At 41.6% G+C, this 20277-nt stretch overlaps 1 long non-coding RNA gene across 2 annotated transcripts; it reads left to right on the forward strand.

The window, feature by feature from the left end:
* Positions 1–2069: 2069 nt before the first annotated feature.
* On the forward strand, positions 2070–18953 carry LOC125638367 (uncharacterized). Of its 2 annotated transcripts, none has more exons than XR_007357205.2 (3): positions 2070–2367; positions 16251–16442; positions 17512–18953. It is a non-coding gene; the product is annotated as an uncharacterized LOC125638367 (long non-coding RNA). The 2 variants fall into 2 exon arrangements; XR_012668760.1 differs by having other exon boundaries at positions 17621–18953.
* Positions 18954–20277: the final 1324 nt, after the last annotated feature.

Here is a 20277-nt window from a genome sequence, read left to right on the forward strand (position 1 = left end):
GTAAAGACATTTTGCATCCTTTTCATTGCCCAATGCTTAGGGTGCTGGCAACAGGTGAGTTACAAGTGGATTAAGTAAAAGCAATAACTTTTAATTACAATAACTGAGAAATAGGATTCAGAGTAGCAGCCGTGTTAGTCTGTATCCGTAAAAAGAAAAGGAGTACCTGTGGCACCTTAGAGACTAACAAATTTATTAGAGCATAACCTTTCGTGAGCTACAGCTCACTTCATCGGATGCATCCAACGAAGTGAGCTGTAACTCACAAAAGCTTATTCTCTAATAAATTTGTTAGTCTCTAAGGTGCCACAAGTACTCCTTTTTTTGAGAAACAGGATAAAATGTTTATTCAGCAAATTTAACAGGAATCGCTGTAACATTAAAAAAGGAACTCATAATTTTCCTTGGATAGTGATGTATTGATAAGAGGCAATTTGGGTCCAAATTTTCAAAAGTGGCCTCTAATTTTGGGGGTCTTTTAATAAAGGTGTGACACACAAGAGTGATGGGCAAGAGACCTGTCTTTATGTCCCAGACCCTATCACATAACTCTGACACAAGTGGTCATCTATGTCCTGTTCTTCAACCATGTTGAGCACCCTCAACACCAACTGAAGACCATTGGAACTATGGGGGACTCAGAACCTCTGAAAAATCAGGCCCTCAATGTGTTAAAGTGTGCATCAAAAAATTAAAGTACTCACAATTAAAAGGTTTCAGAGTAGCAGCCGTGTAAGTCTGTAGTATCTGCAAAAAGAAAAGGAGGACTTGTGGCACCTTAGAGACTAACAAATTTATTTGAGCATAAGCTTTCATGAGCTACAGCTCACTTCATCAGATGCATGAAAGCTTATGCTCAAATAAATTTGTTAGTCTCTAAGGTGCCACAAGCCCTCCTTTTCTTTTCACAATTAAAAGTCACCTTTGAAAATTCAGCCCTGTGGTGGATATGTAAATAATGCCATCTACTGGTACAGTTTGGAGCACAGGCTAAGGAATGGGCTCTGCATTTCTGTCTGGTTAGCATTTCACCTCCCCCAGCTGTGACAATTTGAATATAATAGAGTAGTAGTGTAGTGCTCAGGAAGCAATATGAAAGTGTGTGCCTTTGAGTCAGTCTATAAAGGGCAGGGAAAACATGACGTGTGTAACTCCCCAGGCACCATACTGGAATTCTACACTCATGCTGCCTGTGAGTAAGCGCGCTGTTTTTTGGGGGTTTTTTTAAATAAAGATCCTTTGAGAACCATTATATTTTGTTTTCCTGAAATGGGGAAAATGTCTGATCTTGGACTAATTCATTCAGGTCTCTAAGTGAATAAGCTTTCATTCTGACTATATGCAGAAATGCAAAGACTCAGGACCAAGCAAAATTTTAAATTATATTTAGCTGATCTTCCCCTTTTTTAGAGGGATTTGCAGTTAAGAAACCTTTAGCCTGACAAGCATGTATTCCATGGCCAGAATCTATTTAAAGAATTGTCAAACATCTCACAAAAACCTTTCCTGATGCATCTAGCTTCATTTTCTTTAAGGGATGGAACTATCTGAGAATAAGAGACACTCACGCTCTATATAAATTGGCTCAAGAGGAAGTGCTTTGCTTGCTACTATCCACTATATGGGTGTGCCTATATAGGGCAAAACCTTCTCACCTTGCTCAGACAGGCAGTCCCACTGATGTCAAAGGGAAAACAAACTGAGCAGAATTTGACCCATCATTTGTTCCTTCCCCCAGTTCTGAGCTCCATCCAGTTCCAGGGCCACGTAGGGAAGGGCCGTGGTACAGTCCCGTACGCCACACCAGTGAGATATTTATAGCTAGTTAGGCCTACTGGAAAGGCAGAGGAGGAGCCCGCCCAACCCTTCCAGGGGGCTGCGTCTCCCCCATCGGCCCAGCAGCCGTGCCGGAGGACAGGGCTGGGGGCCGTGCCGCCGCTGGAGGAGCTGCCTGCGTTCTGCTCCTTTCCCCGCTGGGAACCACCTCTGGCGGGGCTGCTGTACAGACGGAGGAGGCAGGGGCTGGCAGCGGCCGGGATCCTGCTCCTTTCCCCGCCGCGCTTGCCTGGAGAGCCCTGGGCGGCCGGAGCCGCGGCAGAACACGAGGCCCCGGGGCAGCCCCACGCTGGCGGCTCTACCGGCCCCGGCCCCGCACCCCCGGCCCTGCCCTCTGGCAGGAGGACTCAGGAGACACAGCGGCACGGAAGGGCTGGGGGCGGGGTTGGGGGCAGTACGGTCGCCGCGCTGGAGGAGCAGCCGGCGCGGGGCTGCCGCTGCTGAGTCCTCCTGCCCGGGGTCCGCACAGCAGAAGTTTCCAGCGCAGCGCAGCGCAGCGGGGCGGGAGACAGAGTCCCCCTCCCCCCGCAGGTAACGTGGGGATGGATCTGGAACAGGGTGAAGGGATGGGCAGAGCGCGGGGTCCCCAGGCTGGGCGGGGGGCAAGAGTCACATGGGGAGGTCACGTGCCCGGCCCCCTTTGTGTCCCTCCCACGAGTGCCGCTACCGGCGAGAAATGCGTGTCCTGCTTGCACCGCTGAGGAAGGGCCACGTTAATCCCGACCTGCTCTAGTCTTGGGGGCAGATCTAGAAAAAAACCATTCAGATGCTTCTCTTCCTTTCTGTGCAGCTATTTTCTTGGCTGTGTGAGCTGCCGAGAGTCACAAAATATCAACGTTCTTTCCCGCTGCGTTCCCATTTACAGACGTGCAGGCGCAGCAGACGCGATGCCTTTGGGAAATACAATTTTAGGCAACAACCAGGTTGTAATAGTAATCCCAAATGGGCTTTCAAAGAGGTTCTGTTCTCTGCTTGCTTTCCCTCCATTAATGCAGGTGTACTTTATACCATACCTTATAGGCCTTAGTTATATATGATGTGTTCTGAAGTAAGCGCTCCAATTTTTCATACTGGTGATACAGTATTCTTTAAATGTGGGGCAAACTTTGCTACAACATTGTTTCTTCAGCTGGTGCTTAGAAAATCATGCTTTACTATTAACCATCTGGACTGCTTGTTGGTCATTGATAAGTATATGCCTTATCACACCTAATTCTTTCAAGGATTTCCAAGCACTTTACCGCCATTAATTCATCCTAAAAAATCCCGTATGTGGAAAGATTTGTAATTAAAAAAAATAAAATGGGAAAAAAGTGAGCCACACAGAAGTTAGGTGATTTTCTCAAGATTAAGTGCCTCTCTAAGGCATACACACACACACAAACACACACACACAAAAACTGTTGGCAGGACTGGACCTAGTAAGTGAATACAGCGGGGGAAAGAACCCCAGGGTGAAATCCTGATCCTATTGATGTCAATAGGAGTTTTGCAACTGCCTTTAACAGGGCCAGGATTTCACCCTAAGATTCCTGACTTTCAGCAGGAAACAGTGCTACAACTGTTAACGCATCCTACTTCTTTCCACACTTGTCATTGATTTCCTCTCTTTCCACCCTCCAGGTATTGTTTATTTTCCTCTACTAAGCATTCTTCTTCTCTGCTACATTAAGGGAAGATATGTGTAAGATCTTAGTACTTCTAGGTGTTGAGATCCTAGGAAATAATTCTGAACCCACTTTAATGTGCTTTTAGGACTAGTTTTAGGACATTTGGTGATGTTTACATGCAATAGCTTAATGGTGTTACTCTAGGCCCTTGTTCAATTTCTCTTACCTGTCTTTGATTGTTGCCTATCTTGTGGGGTTTCCTTCATCCTTAATATTGTAATGATTTAGCAAATTGATTATTTGTAAACTAGGTTGTGCCTTGGGCGTTTTTATGTGTGCAGATGTGTTTTATCAAAATCAATGAAAGGAGCATACAGCTGTGACCTCCCTATATTTGAGGGCACTAATTTTACTTAACTACTAGTTGATACATATTTAAACCAGTATTTTTCACTCCCACACTGCTATGACATAGCAGTAGCTTCCCACTTTATTGCTTGCTTACTTTTTTAATCCCCATGGCATTGCAAAAACAAAATTGTTTCCAATATTTTTTCTCCAGTTGGTTGCCATAGTAACCACAGTAGTTGCCTCTTACAGATGGTTTTCTGGTGTCTTATATCACCTTAAAACTTTCAATGTCTTGATTTCAGTGTTTGCCAATAATCTTGTAACATTGTTTTAGTCTGTGATATTTAGACCCCATACTGTTGTCTGTCAAAATACATCACTGCATGAAAGGTAGTATACGAAGGGTGTGCCCATGCTAAGGACCTGATTCTGAAAGATTTTGAGCACTTCTGGCAGGTGCTGAGTGCTCTCAGGGTGGTGTTCAGAACCTTTCAGGACTGAACTCCAAGAGAGAAGACTTGCAGGGACACTTTTACATGAAGTGGTTTTCTGCACAGCTTGTCTTTGCAACAGTTTAGTGCAACCACACAGCAACACTCTTTCAGACAGAACCCATTTTGGTACCTCAACACACTGAGTGCACCTTACAACAACATTTGTACCAGTGCATCTTGGGACTCCTAAAATACATACCACACCGTTCCCAGCATTGTTGACAGGAGCAGGGGCTTTGGGGTAATTTCTGAATGTGAGCCATAGCATTGAAGGATAGAGTTTGGAGAACAAGCTGAACTTGGTGCAGTTCCAATATTTGTGTCTTTCTGCTCACATTGCAAAGAAATCATTGTAGGTAACACTAGTGCCACTGAACAGGAGCTAAAGGTCTCCTCCTGCATGTCTACAGTCAATCAATACAGCTGACACAGCTGTTGTGCGTGGACACAATCCAACAGGCTTTAGGCATTCCAACCAATGAGGGGTCTGTTTGATATTTACCTACTTGAGTCTGGGCCTGGAAGTTATGAAATCTCATAGCCCTGGATTTTCTGATGTCGGGAATTGAGTAGGCAAAAGTCCAGCTGGAGAATGGAGCTCAAGGCTCTTCACCCAGGGAACAGCAAGGTAAGGCTATGACCCTCAGATTTTTACACTGTAAAGGGCCAACCCTGGAAACCTGTACTCACTCAGGCAATCCCACTGACTTCAGTGGGACTACTGGTATGAGGAAGGCTTTCAGGATTGGGCTCTACATAATTAATTGCAGTAACTTGGCCTTGCAGGCACTCCTGGTCTCCAGGCAGACCTGTGAACAGCAGCAATTAGGTGGAAAAAGAGCGTTGAAAGATTCCGAATGACCCAGCAAAAGTGCTATTATGCAGAGACTGCAAATTTACATAATGCTCCATTGGTTCCAAACTGCAGAACACTTGTAAAGTACGGCAGTGTGCTGTACTAAGCTGTGGTCACCTCATCCTGTAGCTACAGTATCTGCATAACGTTTGCAGTCACCGATTCAAAGCAGAGAAGGGCACACCGTACGCCTGTCTAGACAGGCCGCTGGGAGAAAAATTCAGACCTAAAGACTCAATGGGCAGCTTGATGACTAGGTTCCCTTCATGTTATTTTGCCACAAGAGAAATCTTAACCATCTACACTGTCTAGTGCACCTTGAGAGATTTAATCTTAGCACGTCACAGAGATACTGCACCTACTTAATTTTAAAGACAAGGCTCTGCTGTTGGCATCGATATCTTGATACAGGGCAGCAAAAAACTGGCTAGGAAGTTATACTGAGAATCCTAAAAAACTTAACCAGGAGACCAGCAACTCTAAGGGCAATGTTTTTAAAGGCAATCACACAGCCATATTTTGGAAGTCCCTGCTACAGCAGGCTATTGAAAAGAACTCCAATATCTTGGCAGATGGAAGACACAACAAGTTTGCTCTTTGGTGCCTACATGTCTGAAACTCATTAGGAGCCACACAAAATAAATAAATAAATAAAAATCATTAAAACTCCAGATATTTTCATCATGTTAACATAGAAACCCTGCCCTAGCAATATGTGAATAGCAATAATTCCTGGATGGTATTAGGCAGCTTCACTCAAACCTTGACAATGCATTTATCTCAGAGGTATAGCAATTTCTGACATGGGGCCAGTATGTTAAAGAAAGCTCATTCTCGAAGTAGTAAGAAAAAATAGGCTATGTACTGGGGACAACATGACCACTGCCATACTTTTCCATACATTGACAAAGGAGAGAGGTGGTGGAAAACCCTACTCACACCTTCCACTTCGGAAGTATAAAATTTCAAATCAAACAACAAAGTGTTTGGGATCTAATTCTGCTCTCGGTTACAACCATGCATCCCCTTTGACTTCAAAGGCGCTGCACAAATGTAACTCAGAGCAAAATATGGCCCAAGGTGTCTATCAAAGGTCATTGTTGAGACCACATCTGGTGAGTTCATATCTTGGATGATGATTTTAAGCACTTTTAGGAGCTCTTTATTGTCCATAGAGGAACTATTGAATGTCATTGACTACACAAATAGCACAGAATATGCCAGTTTGTAAACAGAGGAAGTCACAATGAGGCTGTGTGCTGATGGCCATAGGTTTGTCCGCAATGCTATGGTCAATAAACACAGTATGAAGTCTACTACTAGGCATTCCAATGCACCCAGTTCTAAAACAGAGAGTGACAGCAAGTTGCAGGGATAGGTATGTGTACAATGTAACACGCAGTGAGATGTTTATTCTCTAAGTCAGATTCTGTTCCTGGCTCCATACGGACTTCTTGCCTTCCCAGCATCTCAGCTTCCTCATATGTAAAACTGGGATAATTCCCTAAATCACAAGGATTTTTTGAGGTTTAATTCATTTGTGTTTCTAAAGCACTTTGAGATCTTTGGACAGAATTTCCCGTAAAAGTACAAATACAAGCACTGCGTGTAGAGCAGTGGTTCCCAAACTTGTTCCGTCGCTTGTGCAGGGAAAGCCCTTGGCGGGCCGGGCCGGGCCGGTTTATCTGCCACGTCCGCAGGTTCGGCCGATCGCTGCTCCCAGTGGCCGTGGTTTGCTGTTCCAGGCCAATAGGAAGTGGCGGTCAGTACGTCCCTCTGTCCGCGCCACTTACTGCAGCTCCCATTGCCCTGGAGCAGCGAACTGCAGCCACTGGGAGCCGTGATTGGCCGAACCTGTGGACGCGGCAGATAAACAAACTGGCCTGGCCCACCAGGGGCTTTCTCTGCACAAGCGGCGGAACAAGTTTGGGAACCCCTGGTGTAGAGAATCTGGTTGCCAAGAGGAAATAGGAGATATACTTACTTCATTGGCGGCAGCCCTTCAAAGAAGTGGATGTGCTTGGACAGTAAGGGTCAGAGGTGTTCTGCATTGTGGGGAAGGCAGAGAGAGAGACAGGACGCCTCCAGGATGCTACAGGAAGTGTACTCAAACGCAATCACTAGTACAACTTTAAAAAGGTACAGTACCATCATAGATATTCAGCTCAGCATTGGCATGGGAAAGAGAAAAGCCCTGGTCATTCCCTCAACTGTCTGGCTGCCCCTCATTTCTGGTTGCTTCCCACATGGTCTCAGTGGATGGAAAAGGGGCATTCTGCAGCCTTAATCTGGTGAACAGGGCAGACAGAATCTAACCCATAATTAGATTATATTGTGTATGATTTATTTCAGTGAGGAGGAAAACTACTTTCTGATTCTCAGAGAAAAGATAATGTACAAGTGAGAAATGTACTGGGTGGGACAAAGAAATATCACCATAGAATGCTAGTTCATAAAATTGCTCTGTCAGCTATAAAAGGATCTGTATGCAGTCACAGACTTATGTGGGGTTTGGAACCAAATGGATAAATACAGAACAAATGAACATTTGGAGAATCAAAAGGTAGCTCACTAAAATTGTTTCCAGAGAAATATGTAGAATAGAAGCCCCTCAGTAGTCTTCCCACATAACAGATCTAGAGGCTACTTAGCAGCTGCCAGCAAAATGGTTGGGAGGAGTCTGTCAAAGAGAGCCACATGCCGTTGCTGGAAAAAATCTTCCACAACCAAGCTTGGCATTCACATCTCTGACTCATCCAGTGGAAGGGAGGAACTAACTAAATTGCACTGTCTACACTGATCACAATTATTAAGACCATATTTAAAATTAGGAAAGTGAGAACACAAAAAACACCAATAGCTCTGCAGTTCATCCGTATTCACCTCTGCCTGCCACTTAAGTATTGTCAGGGTAACACCCTACTAAATGAGCTGTGAGACATACAGTAAACTAAAAACTGAGTCCAACAGGCTAGATCACATGATACTGCCAAATTCCCATCATCCTTTTCAGAAATATATTGTACGAACTTAAGATGGGAAACTAAGCAAATAATTAAAAGGACAGATGATTATTCAGTTGTAGGAATAGTTCATTCTCTCTCATGATGTTTAAAGTGGATACCGACTGATTAACCTCTGCAGTACAAATTTTGTAATTAACTGCACAGTTCCCATCCACTGAACTCCCTGGTCATTAAAATGTACTTTCACAGCCACAGATTTACCTTTATATGTGAGTGCAGAGTCATCATTACCAAGAGATCCAAAAATTGCCTTCACTGCAGGGTTTGCCAGAATGCAAAATTTAGGGTGGATTTCAGCCCTGGACAGAGAAATACTTTGTTTTTATTATAAAAGATTGAGTTGCCAAGTTAATTTGAGGCAGTTAAAAGTTTGCTTCTTATTCATTGATGTATAAATAACCTCCTGAACTGTACCATGATTAGAGATGGACTGGAGGCAGGGGACGATTTTTGATGAGATTTTCAAGAAATGTACCCATTTTTTTTCCAACCAGCTCTAACAATGTTTATACAAAGCAGGGTCCAGTATGAAAGGCAGTTTACAGGGAAGTGTGCATTTTTACCTTAGCATTCTCCATTCCTCCCAAAGTAAAGAAAATAAAGGGACAATGATATAGCAAAAGCACAGAACCTGGAGTTAGAAGACATTGATTTTTTCTTGGCTCTGCCACTGAATTCTTTTGTGACCTGGGGTAAAACACCATATTGCTTTGTGCTTCAGTTTCCTCATCTGTAATATGAGGATAATAAAGACTTACCCCCATCTTATTAGCTCCCTCAGTTTTGCTCCTTTGCTGGGCTTGAAAGTGTTATCCCACAAACTGATGTTGCTGATACTTCTATTTGTGATGCCAATTCCACTGCTCCAGAAAGGACTCTGTCCACATTCTCTAATATGGGTGTAACTATCTGTGAACAAGCAACAGATCAAAGCACTCTCTCAAGACCCACCACGTTAAGCAGAGAAATCCCAAATCTGGTGCAAAATGAAATAGCTAGTGAAGATGACCAGTAACCTATTCTGTAAGCAACGAAGGTTTGAAAGGAATTATGTGGTTAAGGCATTGTTCTGGATTTTTAAATTTCCTGGGATACAATAAGTGGGATGCAAATAATATAAACACAAATATAGGAATCGCTGCAGAGTAGGTGGTAAAAAAAATAGAACAGAGACCACCAATATGATGTGGATATATTTTCCAAATGAACTTAATGCGAAAAATCTTTTTGGCAATGGTTCTGTCTCACATACCAAGCAAATTGAGAATCTTGCAAGATATTCCATTTCTTACACTTGTCATGATCCGTTCCACAATGTAAAACTAGAATACCAGCAATTCCTCTGCCTAGACAGAACAACTTCCACTATTACTCAGAAGAAACAGTCATTTCAGGTTCATATCTCAAAAACATCAATCTCAAAAGCCTTTCTCCAAAACAAATTACTCATTTAAGACATACAGTTCCCCGTGCCTATTTTTCTTGCAGAATGTTCCAGACATGGCTTCCAGATCTCAGCTACCTTCTTCCTGTTGGAATAACTTGAAGTCTCTTTTACCTTTTGGAAAGAAATTGCTTCAGAATAGATTAGTAAATTCTGGAAACAATCTCAATAGCCCTTTTGGCTTTAGTCATAAAGAATGCCAGGCTGTCATAAAGGAATTGCTAAACAAACAAAAAAAAATGTCTTAAAGAAAACCAGAGGCAAACCTTCCAAAAATGAAACAGAGACTCATCCAAATACTTTATAACCCCTCCAAAAAAGAAAATTCTAGCCATTGCTCTATATTAGAGTACTGGAAAAGTTCAGTGGCCAACAGATAGGCATTGCTGTTCAGATCTTGAATCTTGTCCCTAGGTCTATGGGAGGTCAAATTTAATCTTAATGCTACTGCCAGCCATTTTAATTGATCATCGAGGAACTAATTGTTGGCTGAATGTCAGAAGATCCAGCAGTTCAGTTAAATGTGTAAAAGTCTGTGTGCCTTATTAAGCCACAAAAGGTGAAAGAACTTGTATGGAAACGTCCCAAATAACACAATATTTTCTGACACAACATTTATAGTCCTTCCTGCTTATAGCTGAGCGGATAGAATAGGCTCTCTAATGATACATGGTGTAGAGGAGGACATTATGTAGTAATCAATAACAAATGCTAACCTGTTCAATTGTTGTAACGTTCTGAAGAACATTCCTAGGAAATACCAGATGTAGTGGAATGGGTCATCACCTTCTAGCCATAGTCATGTTGGGGTGGTAGGACTTCACTCCAAATTAAAATGGCACTGGCCCATGTTATACACCTCGCTTAGTGTGCTGTTAGCAACTGGCTGTCAATGGGATTGTGGCTCTTGACTGCCAAAATTCCTTTTGAAAATGAGATTTAGGCTCCTAAATAAATCAGACATTAAACATTGAGCGCAGCACTGCCCAAATACCTTTAAAAATCTAAGCCTAGCTGCTAATTCTAGAGAACATAAGAAAATAAGACTACATCAAGAATAGCCTAAGTAACATAGAAGAGTGAATTCAAGAAGATTTCCATAAAATGAGGATAGAAAACCCCACAAAGTTAAAAATAAAATTCTTATGGGTGGCTTGAATGTAACACTTGGTGAATAATTGATTTTTGGTTCACTGGCAGTTCTGAAAAATAGAAAGAAAATCCATGTGGGTCAAATGCAAACTAAAAATGTTGGCATATCAAAAAGGTTGAAAAAAATTACATTTTGTTCAATCCACAACAAAACCTTTTAAATATATTTTAAATACAAAAGCCAAGGAAATGAGGGGCTAGGTTCACAAAATGTGGTAGGGAAGAGAAGTTGGGTGTGGTTCCTTTGTAGCTGTTAACCACTGAGCTAAAACACTCATTTGTGAGACCTAGGGTCAATTCCATCCTCTCACTGATGTGGAGAAAGGATTTGAACTTGGGTCTCTCACACTGTAGAAGACTGCCTGAAACACTGGGTGATGGCTCTCCTGCTAAAGCTGTTTAATTTTGTATCCACGGTAAACATCTGATGAAGTGAGCTGTAGCTCACGAAAGCTCATGCTCAAATAAATTGGTTAGTCTCTAAGGTGCCACAAGTACTCCTTTTCTTTTTGCGAATAATTAAATAGTCATTGCACATAGACATGAACTTGAGTCTCCCCTTTCCCAGGTAAGGACCCTAACCACTAGGCTATAGAATCTTATGCTCTCTGGTTCAATGACTACTCAAGTATTTTATACAAAGTGGAACAGGAGAGCTTGAGAGAGACCCACCCCAGAATAGCCTATAGCCCAGTGGTCCAGCCACTTACCTGATCACCCCCATCTAAAAAGGATATTGCAAACTAGAGGGGTTCAAAGAAGGGTGATAAGAAAGATCAAGGATATAGGCAAATAAATTGAACAGATTGGGATTATTTTAGTAAGGAGATGAATAAGAGGAGATATGATAGTATATAAAATAATGAACGGTATAGATAAGGTAGATAGGGAGCTTCTGTTCTGTCTCATAACACAAGAACAAGATGACTTTCAATGTAATTGAAAGGTATACAATCCAAAACTGATACAAGGAAATACTTCTTCATACAATGTGCAATTAGACTGGAACTCATTGCCAAGACCTTAGCAGAAGTTAAAAAAGGGATTGGACATTTATATGGCTATCAAGAATATCCAGTTATAATTAATGCCAGCAAAAATGTTTGGAATGGATATTAAACCTCATGCTTCAGGGCTTAAGCCAATCTATTACCAGAAGTCAGGATAAGATCCAATGATAGAGAATTGGGGCTTACTCAGTATCTGCCTGCTATGGGGTTCTTACACCTTTCTCTGAAGCATCTGTAGCTGAGCACTCTGAGGATACTGGACTAGATGTACTTTAGGTCTGATCCATTACGGCAATTCCTATGTTCCTAAACAGCCAGATCCACAAAACTGTAGCTTTCTATTGACAAATGCATTTGATGTGACATTGCAGAAAAGAGTGCTCTAAGGAAACATAACTTGTGAAGCAAAGCTGCAACCACTGTGCTTCCTTGTCTGTATGCTCACCACCACTGTTTCAGGCACTACTTTCTATATCAAGCTGTTCTGAGGGTGACTAAATAGGGAAGAAATGGCCAGATTTTTTAAGACATTTAGTCATTTAACTCCCATTGGTTTCAGTGGAAGTTAGGCACCTAATGTCCTTTAAAAACCTGGGGCCAAAGTTAAAGAGATTCACCAAGCTAGGATCCTTCTTTCACTTATTTCCCTCAAATACCTCAGCTTTTTAAAGACACTTTTCCTACCTCTTTAAGGGGTGTCCTAGCTCATGATGACCTTTGTCACTGTAGATGGGCCATATAAACGGTACATTTATTTGCATTGCAGTAATGCCCAGCAGCCCCAGTCAGGGACCAGGTACCAATTTGTTAGGCCCTGTATGCACACATAATGAAAAGACAATCCCTGCCCCCAAAGAGTTTAAAAACTTGACTCTTGATGTGCTCAGAAGGAGAAATCTGTACATGAGAAGATATTGGAGAGGGGGAGTGAACTATTATTAAAGAACACTAGATGAATAAAATCCTCCAATTTAGTAAACCATAATTAGAGGTTATTGCTTTAAAGAAATACACAATATAGGATAGAGTACATATTACATTTTACAACTCATTCTCATCCATATGAAGTTCATTTCCAAATTCACATGGATACTATTTTGAACTAGAGAGAGCAGAGGTTAAGTAGGAATGAAACAGGAAATGGAACAACAAATAAAAGCTATGAAACAAAACCCTGTGTTTTCTGTAATTTGGACCCTAATGGCTTTATCCAGCAGGAACATTATGCATGCAGGAGTCCATGGAAGGCAGCAGACAGCTGCATAATCTGTCCCGGTATCCTGCCAACCTACTCTGCAGAAAGCTGGCTGGGATCCAGGTGTCTCACTAGGAAATGCAAAAGGGGGTGGCCATTCTAATAGAACACCTTTTTCAAGCTCCCTGCATCACATTGCTATGTCTTTCTCTTGAGCACAATAAATAAATAAATAAATATAACATAACCACCCTAAAACCAAAGACAAACACCCTTCTCAAAGAGATGCAGACACTTTTTAAACAACGTTTTGGAAGTTAATTTTTCCGAAGTTGAATTAGAAAGGACATATCTGCTAGTCATAGATCAGAAGGCTCAGGGCAGAGTCCATTTAGACATTTCTGGCTAGGACTCATGCCCCCAATAAATGTGTGAAGCTTATACATGGTCTCTTGGCTGCCTTTACACACAGCCATCTGTTAGGCAGAATTGCCCATTCCCGAATAGTACCGGACTGATTCATGATAGCTTAGGTGCCAAGCAAACACACACATAGGTAGGGGATTGTGCTGTCACCTTTTGCAGAAGATAGAAGGTATCTTCTTCCCGACAGTAATCCCTGCCACATTGCCATCACGTGTATTTGTAGATTTGATCACAGCTACTGAAACTTATGTGCCGTAAAGAACAAACAATGGATAGCAGGAGGAGTGCTTTGTAGGCACTTCTGGCTGCGAGAATGGTTTGTAGCACAGCAGATGTCTAGAAATCTAGATGGAGGCACTGTAACTAGAGACCCCTGGGAGTAAAATCAAATAAAAAAGAATCAAGGCACCAGTGTCCCGGTTTATATTTTCCAAACCACAAGGGACATCTGTGAAAATAACTGTGTTATTTCTTTGATGGACAGGGGAAGGACATTCCAGATGTCACTGTGATGCTCACAGGCTTCTCAGTTTAATCTATATCCCTGCTGAAGTCTTTCCTCACAGTGGTTTCTCTGCTAAGAGAGAAGAGATGCCTGACAGGGGGAGACAAAATGTTTGTCTCTATGAGCTAAGAGCTGGAAGAATTTTATCGTTCTTTCTGAGACAGATCACCCCTGGGTATCTTTATCTCCCTTCTCCATCTTGAAGAGTGTGTGCCAACATCCACTTATAGGAGGTGTGACTTTGCATGCTAGCTTATTTCCTGCAGTGTTTTCAAATCTTATAGTCCACATTATATATGGGAGCTATTTTACAGAAAAGTCTGTGCTTTTGGGGCTTAACCCTGCAAGGGGCTGAGTGAGCAACCTGACCCTTAGTTAGCAATGCATTTAAGCACATGCTTAGCTTTCAACATGCAAATAGTGCTTTTGAAGTCAGACTACTCACATGCTTAAAGTTAAGCGGCTGCTTAAGTCCTTTGCTGGACTGGGGTCAGAGTTGTCACTTCCGTACCTTGCAGGATTGAAGCCCTGAATCAAACATGGGGCATGATTCTGATCTCAGTCACCAAGCTGCCAGCATGTCTTAAAAACTGCTATTTTACAGGATATTTGGCGCTACAGAAAAGAACATTATAAGAAGTCAGATGATACTGTCACATCTGATGTCAGAATCAAGCACTCATACGACATAATAAACTATAGAAGTCCACAAAGGTTTGTCTGCCAAAACTCTAAATCTGTATTGAACACAGCTCTACTTTTTACCAACTGTATCTCCTCCAATTCATTAGAAAAGTTTACTATTCTTAACTGTACACTCAAGCTGACAATTTTTTATTGGAGTCTTTCCCCCACTGACAATATAGTCAGACTATTCATCTGATGAAAGAACAGCCCATTTCAGGGTTTGTCATCTGACTTCTTATAAACTTGTCATTTGGCGTTAAATACCGTGACCATGTTGATTAGAGCAACAGTCTGACTTGGGGATGGAAAATGCTGTCAACTCACTACAAAAATATATAAGGCCTCGCTTTTAATTACTCAGTTAGTAACAGATTAGTTCTTATTGCCTGCCAACAGCATGACCTCTCTCTCTCTCAAGGTCAGCATAAATCAAAAGAAATCAGATGAGCCTGAACCTGTCGTTTATTCACTTCTAACCCTTTCATAAGAAAATCTGTTTAACAAAAAAGCAAGTCTCTGTTCAATAAGGAGACCATTATTAGGTCTAAAGAGCCAAATTTCCTGTTGTATTTTTTTTTCTGAATAGCCTCAAGTAATATTCCAGGGAAAAGGGCCTTGATACTGTTTTCTTTGTGAAATAAAAAGAAAATCAGCATTAGAAACATGATATTGCTTACAGGTTTCAAATACCACTACGAATAAGAGTTTCCTGGTTCCATGCTTTAAGGATTAACGGTATTAAGAACTACAAAATTACATTTGTCATGTTTACTTTAGCTGTCTTGATCTGACAAACTTCTGCAAAACTTATAAATGTGGGGTGAATGTGGCTGTTTTCTGAGCTTTTTGACTAATAATTATAGATAATCCTATAAACTGCAGCATTTCACTTGCAAAAATATATATAAAAAAGTTAATAAAACCATCAATATGGTGCTGGTTTAAAAGTTAACTATTTCTTTTGGGCAAGACAGTTGCTTGGTAACACATGGCTGTTGCAGTGATAACCGTAAAATATTTTTAATGTTGAATGGATGCTCCAGAACCTACGTTTTCATTTAAACCCAAAATTATGTTTCTGGCTCTTATGGCCATGGGGAAAGTGTTTTATTTGCCAGATACTAGTGACTTCTTTGACAAAGATCGGGATCTTTGGGAAAGTGCCCAAGCAGTTCAGATGGAGAGCACCTTCCCAAAAGCCTGACCCACACACAATTTTGGTACGCCTATAAATAGTTTTGCCAGATGTATAATTTTTTTAAAAACTGAAATAGTTATACCAGTACAACCACTGGTTAAAAGCTGCCTTGTACCAGTATAGCTTATTCCCAATCCCATAATGGGAACAGGTTATACCCATATAAGCCCATTCATACCAGTATAACTGCATCCACACTCATGAGGGTGTATTGCTTTAACTATATGAGTATGGTTAGAGCAGTACAACTTTCTAGTGTAGACAAGATACTGTAGTTCATAAAAGGAGGAACCACTGCTGTGTTATTGTTTGGTTAGTATTTGTATTACCATAGGGCTTAGGAGCACTAGTCCTGGACCAGGATCCTATTGTGATAGACGCTGTACAAAAGATATTTTTTTCTGGAACTAAAAATCAATGTGAAACTCACATACAAAATCTTAATGGTGGCTCGATTTAGGTTGCTGTACGTGAAACATACATGACACAAAGCTTCAAAAGCAGAAAGACAGATAGAACATGAAACCACCTGACCTCTACTCCTTCCAGACAGACGCGTCACTACTAAATTACCACATTCCACAGACAACCTACCACAACCTCTATTACGCTTGCAGTGCCAGCCTTTCATCGTTCCCTGGCTCAAACTTGGGTAAGTGGTTTCCAAGCACTTTGCAGAAGGGGTGGAGTCTAGTCTATTTGTTGTGGGGCAGGGGTGGGGGGTGCACTCCAAGGAAAGAAGCACATATGCCTAAAGCAATCACAATCTCATCCCATATGTACAGGTGTCATTACAGAATGTAGGGCCAAAAAAACACAGAGGGCTAATTCTGCTTTTATTTACACCCATAAAGCCCTCTAAAGTCAATGGGATTCCACAGATATAATAATAGTACTACCAAGCTCTTCCATAGAGCTTTTCATCAGTCCATCTCAAAGTGTTTTCCCATGGAGGTCAGTATCACTATCCCCATTTTACAGATGGGGAAACTGAGGCACAGAGAAGGGATGTCACCCAGCAGACCAGGGATAAAATCAGGACTAGAACCCACGTCTCTTGACTCCCAATTCAGTGCTTTATCTATTAGGCCACACTAAGGGCAAAAGCTGGCCCTTCTATAGAGAGAATGCAACTCACAAATTGATAATGAATGCAGTAGATATTATCTTAAATGAGATGTAACAGTGATAAAATTCCCATATAAAGAATACAGAGTATATGCACACACAATAATTAGGGTTGCATCCATATTTGTCTTGCTAGGTATACATTTAGTAACTTAGCTACTATACTTCCTACACACAAGCAATCTTCAACTCTGGTATTCAAATGTCAACCTATTAGTGGGGAACCCCAACTAATTCAGTCATCCATATATTTCTGCAGCATGATTTGTAGATTAGTTACAGCAGGAAAAATTATAATGACAAATATATAGACAAAGCAATACATATTAATCATATCTGCAATAAAAATATCAAATGTATTGTCATGACTTATTGCAGTGTGATACATATGGGCTATTTGGCCAGATGATGCACCAGATGTTTCCTTTTCTTTAGATTTGAAAATTTCACATGCAGCCAAACTCAGGGGCTGTAGGTAGGGGTGGAATTTAATTGTTTAAAGTTAAATGTGCAAATTATGGCATTTATTAAACTGTTAAATTCATATTATTCATTCTCTGCTTATGTCTCCTTTTTCTTGTCCCTCCTCTCAGCTGACTGCACAAACCGACCTGGGGCTGAGTAGATGGACTTGATTATATTTCCATACTTTATTTCCCCCCCTTATATCTAAAAATTGTTTTATTTATTTACTTGTTACAGCATAATAGGATAATTTCATCTTTGGAGTAACTACTGAATGGATTTACAGTAGGGACTGAATTTGACCTAGCACTGCTTCTATATAGCCACCCTTTGAACTAAACATGAAAACCTGGAGAAATAAAAATTAATATTTTAAGTCATGTAAAAATCGTATTTTCTGTGAATTAATTTTTACTGGGAGCAAAGAGGTTTACGTGATTATTGCATAGAGATGGACCCAGTGTTATAGTCAGTCTCTGAGAGAGACCAGTGTATAACGGCCAACAGCCCAGTGGTTACAGTACTGACGGGGGTCAAGACCCACCCCTAGATCAGGCAGAGCAAGGATTCCCTGACCACCAGGCTATTGGCTATGCTGGATTCACACTGCTCTATTTTTTGTAAAAAAATGTCCAAAGCTCTCAAATTCATCCCAATACAGTACAGGAAAAAAATGTTGAAATCTCAAAAATATTAATGGGACAGGAAAACCACTTGCCATCCAGTTCTAATTAGGTATAACACAAACACCCAAGTAGTCATGTGGGCATAGTATGTGTGCGTGTTTTACTATATTACATATATAGGAGGAGTAGATAGAGGGCAAAAGCAGCATGTAACCAATACGGTAGGCAATAGATTTGGGTCAGCTTGGGTGTCATCGGTGCACCATAGCAGGTAGATAAGGCAAGAGCATCCATTTGTGGTAAAATGTTTCCTTCCCCTTCTCCACAACCTCTGAGCTAAAGTCCTTTCTAGAAGGTGGCCAGGCAATCTGCTCCCCTCGTGTGGGAAGGCAGCATCTGCATGGCAACTCCCCAGTCCAACAAAGCAGGCAGAAGCCCACAGGAGTCAGCACTCCTACTGGCGCCACTGAACTGTCTTTGAAAATTTAGCAATACTCTAGGGCATCCCCAAACCTGAGCCAGCCCCAGACTGCACAGTGGGACCGTAAAACCCTGCAGCATATGAGGATCCTGCTCTCTTTTCCTGCTAGAGCTGCGGACCTCTCAGGAAGGAGACGGGGGGAATCTTGCACACACTGAGATTTTACAGTTCTTAAGGGGTCCTGGGGTGAAAACTGCAGCTAAACCCCAACAGTATCTTTAAATTTAAAGATACAGTTCAGCAGGGTTTGCTGGGTCCCATGGGCCCCAAATGGGTTTAGGGCTAACTCAAGGTATAAGGAATCAATCCAGCTGGTTTTTACTTTCTCTGAGCCTCTGCACTCATCACTACCCCTGCCAAATATTAGCTCTTGGGAAGAAGTCAGAACCAAACAAAAACTGTATTAACAGTGCACTCTGCTGTACGTTATACACTACATACCACTTCCAGGCACCTTCTTTGTTACCACTCTCACCCTCCTGCTATTATTTTCTCTCTATTACTGTGAAGTGTTCAACCTTGTAAAGCACTTGGAGATACAGTGTGTATGAAAGACGCTATACAAAATAAAATCGTAAGGCATGGCATATGTTTGATCCTTTTCGGGGTCTGGGCTGTTTCTACATCCACCAAGAGGGTGAGCTGAAGGTTAACTGATCTCTTGTACAAAAGGAAAAAAAGGGAGTTACTGAAAGCTTATGCCTTGAAAGAATAGCCCTGATTAAGGAGGCGGAAAGGCTGTGCTGCACAGGACTCCATGTTGCAGCAGCAAGGCTATCACCCTTGAAAGGGCAGACAGAGAACTCCTTTCTTTATGAAGACCATTCCTACTGGGGGATCCCCAGCCATACTGTGGTTTGATTTGCCCAGGGAGGAAGGGATCTGAAGGCTCTTTGTGCCTTCTTCCCCCTTGACATAACTGAGCCAGGCCCACTCTGGACTACAGTGTAAAACAACTTGAGCAGGCTGAGGGATACAAATCTCCTTAACAGCAGCTCAGAAGGTTGGCCCATGCCTAAGGGTTTATATTCCTTACTTTTTAAAATCCTATCTAAAGTCACTGTGGCCATGGGATACATGTGGCCCAGAGGACCTCTGACCACACTTTTTTGGGAGGTGACAAATTTACTCCCTCATCCCTGTTCACATCTAGGCTGACTGAGGAGCTCGCTGGACCGCGCAAGTTGATTTTCAGTAAGTTTGAGAACACTGGGGAAGTTCCAGAAAACTCATGTTGTGTCAATTTTTAGAAACAGTAAACGGGATGACAGCCTGACATTGATCCCGGGCAAGGCAATATAGCAGCTGATATGGGACTTGATTAATAATGAACTAAAGGAGGGTAATGTGATTAATGCAAATCAACATGGGTTTACAGAAAATAGATCCTGTCACCCTAACTGATATTTTTTTCTGATGAGATTACAAGTTTGGTTGATATAGGTACTAGTGTGGACATAATATCCTGGGACTTGGTGGCTATGAAATTTTGATTAAAAAAACTACAGATATATAAAATTAACATTGCACACATTAAACAGACTATAAACTAGCTAACTGATAGATCTCAAAATGTAACTGTAAATGGAGAATCATCCCTCATCAGGTCTGTTTCCAGTGGGGTCCTGCAGATACGGGTTCTTGGCCCTACACTATTTAAATTCCTTATCAATAACCTGGAATCAAAAATAAAATCATCGCTGATGAACTTTGCAGATGACACAAAAATTAGAAGAGTGGCAAATAATGAAGAGGACAGGTCCCTGATTCAGAACTATCTAGATCAC

Source organism: Caretta caretta, chromosome 6 (genome assembly GCF_965140235.1).
Source record: "Caretta caretta isolate rCarCar2 chromosome 6, rCarCar1.hap1, whole genome shotgun sequence".
Classification (NCBI taxonomy): Eukaryota; Metazoa; Chordata; order Testudines; family Cheloniidae; genus Caretta; species Caretta caretta.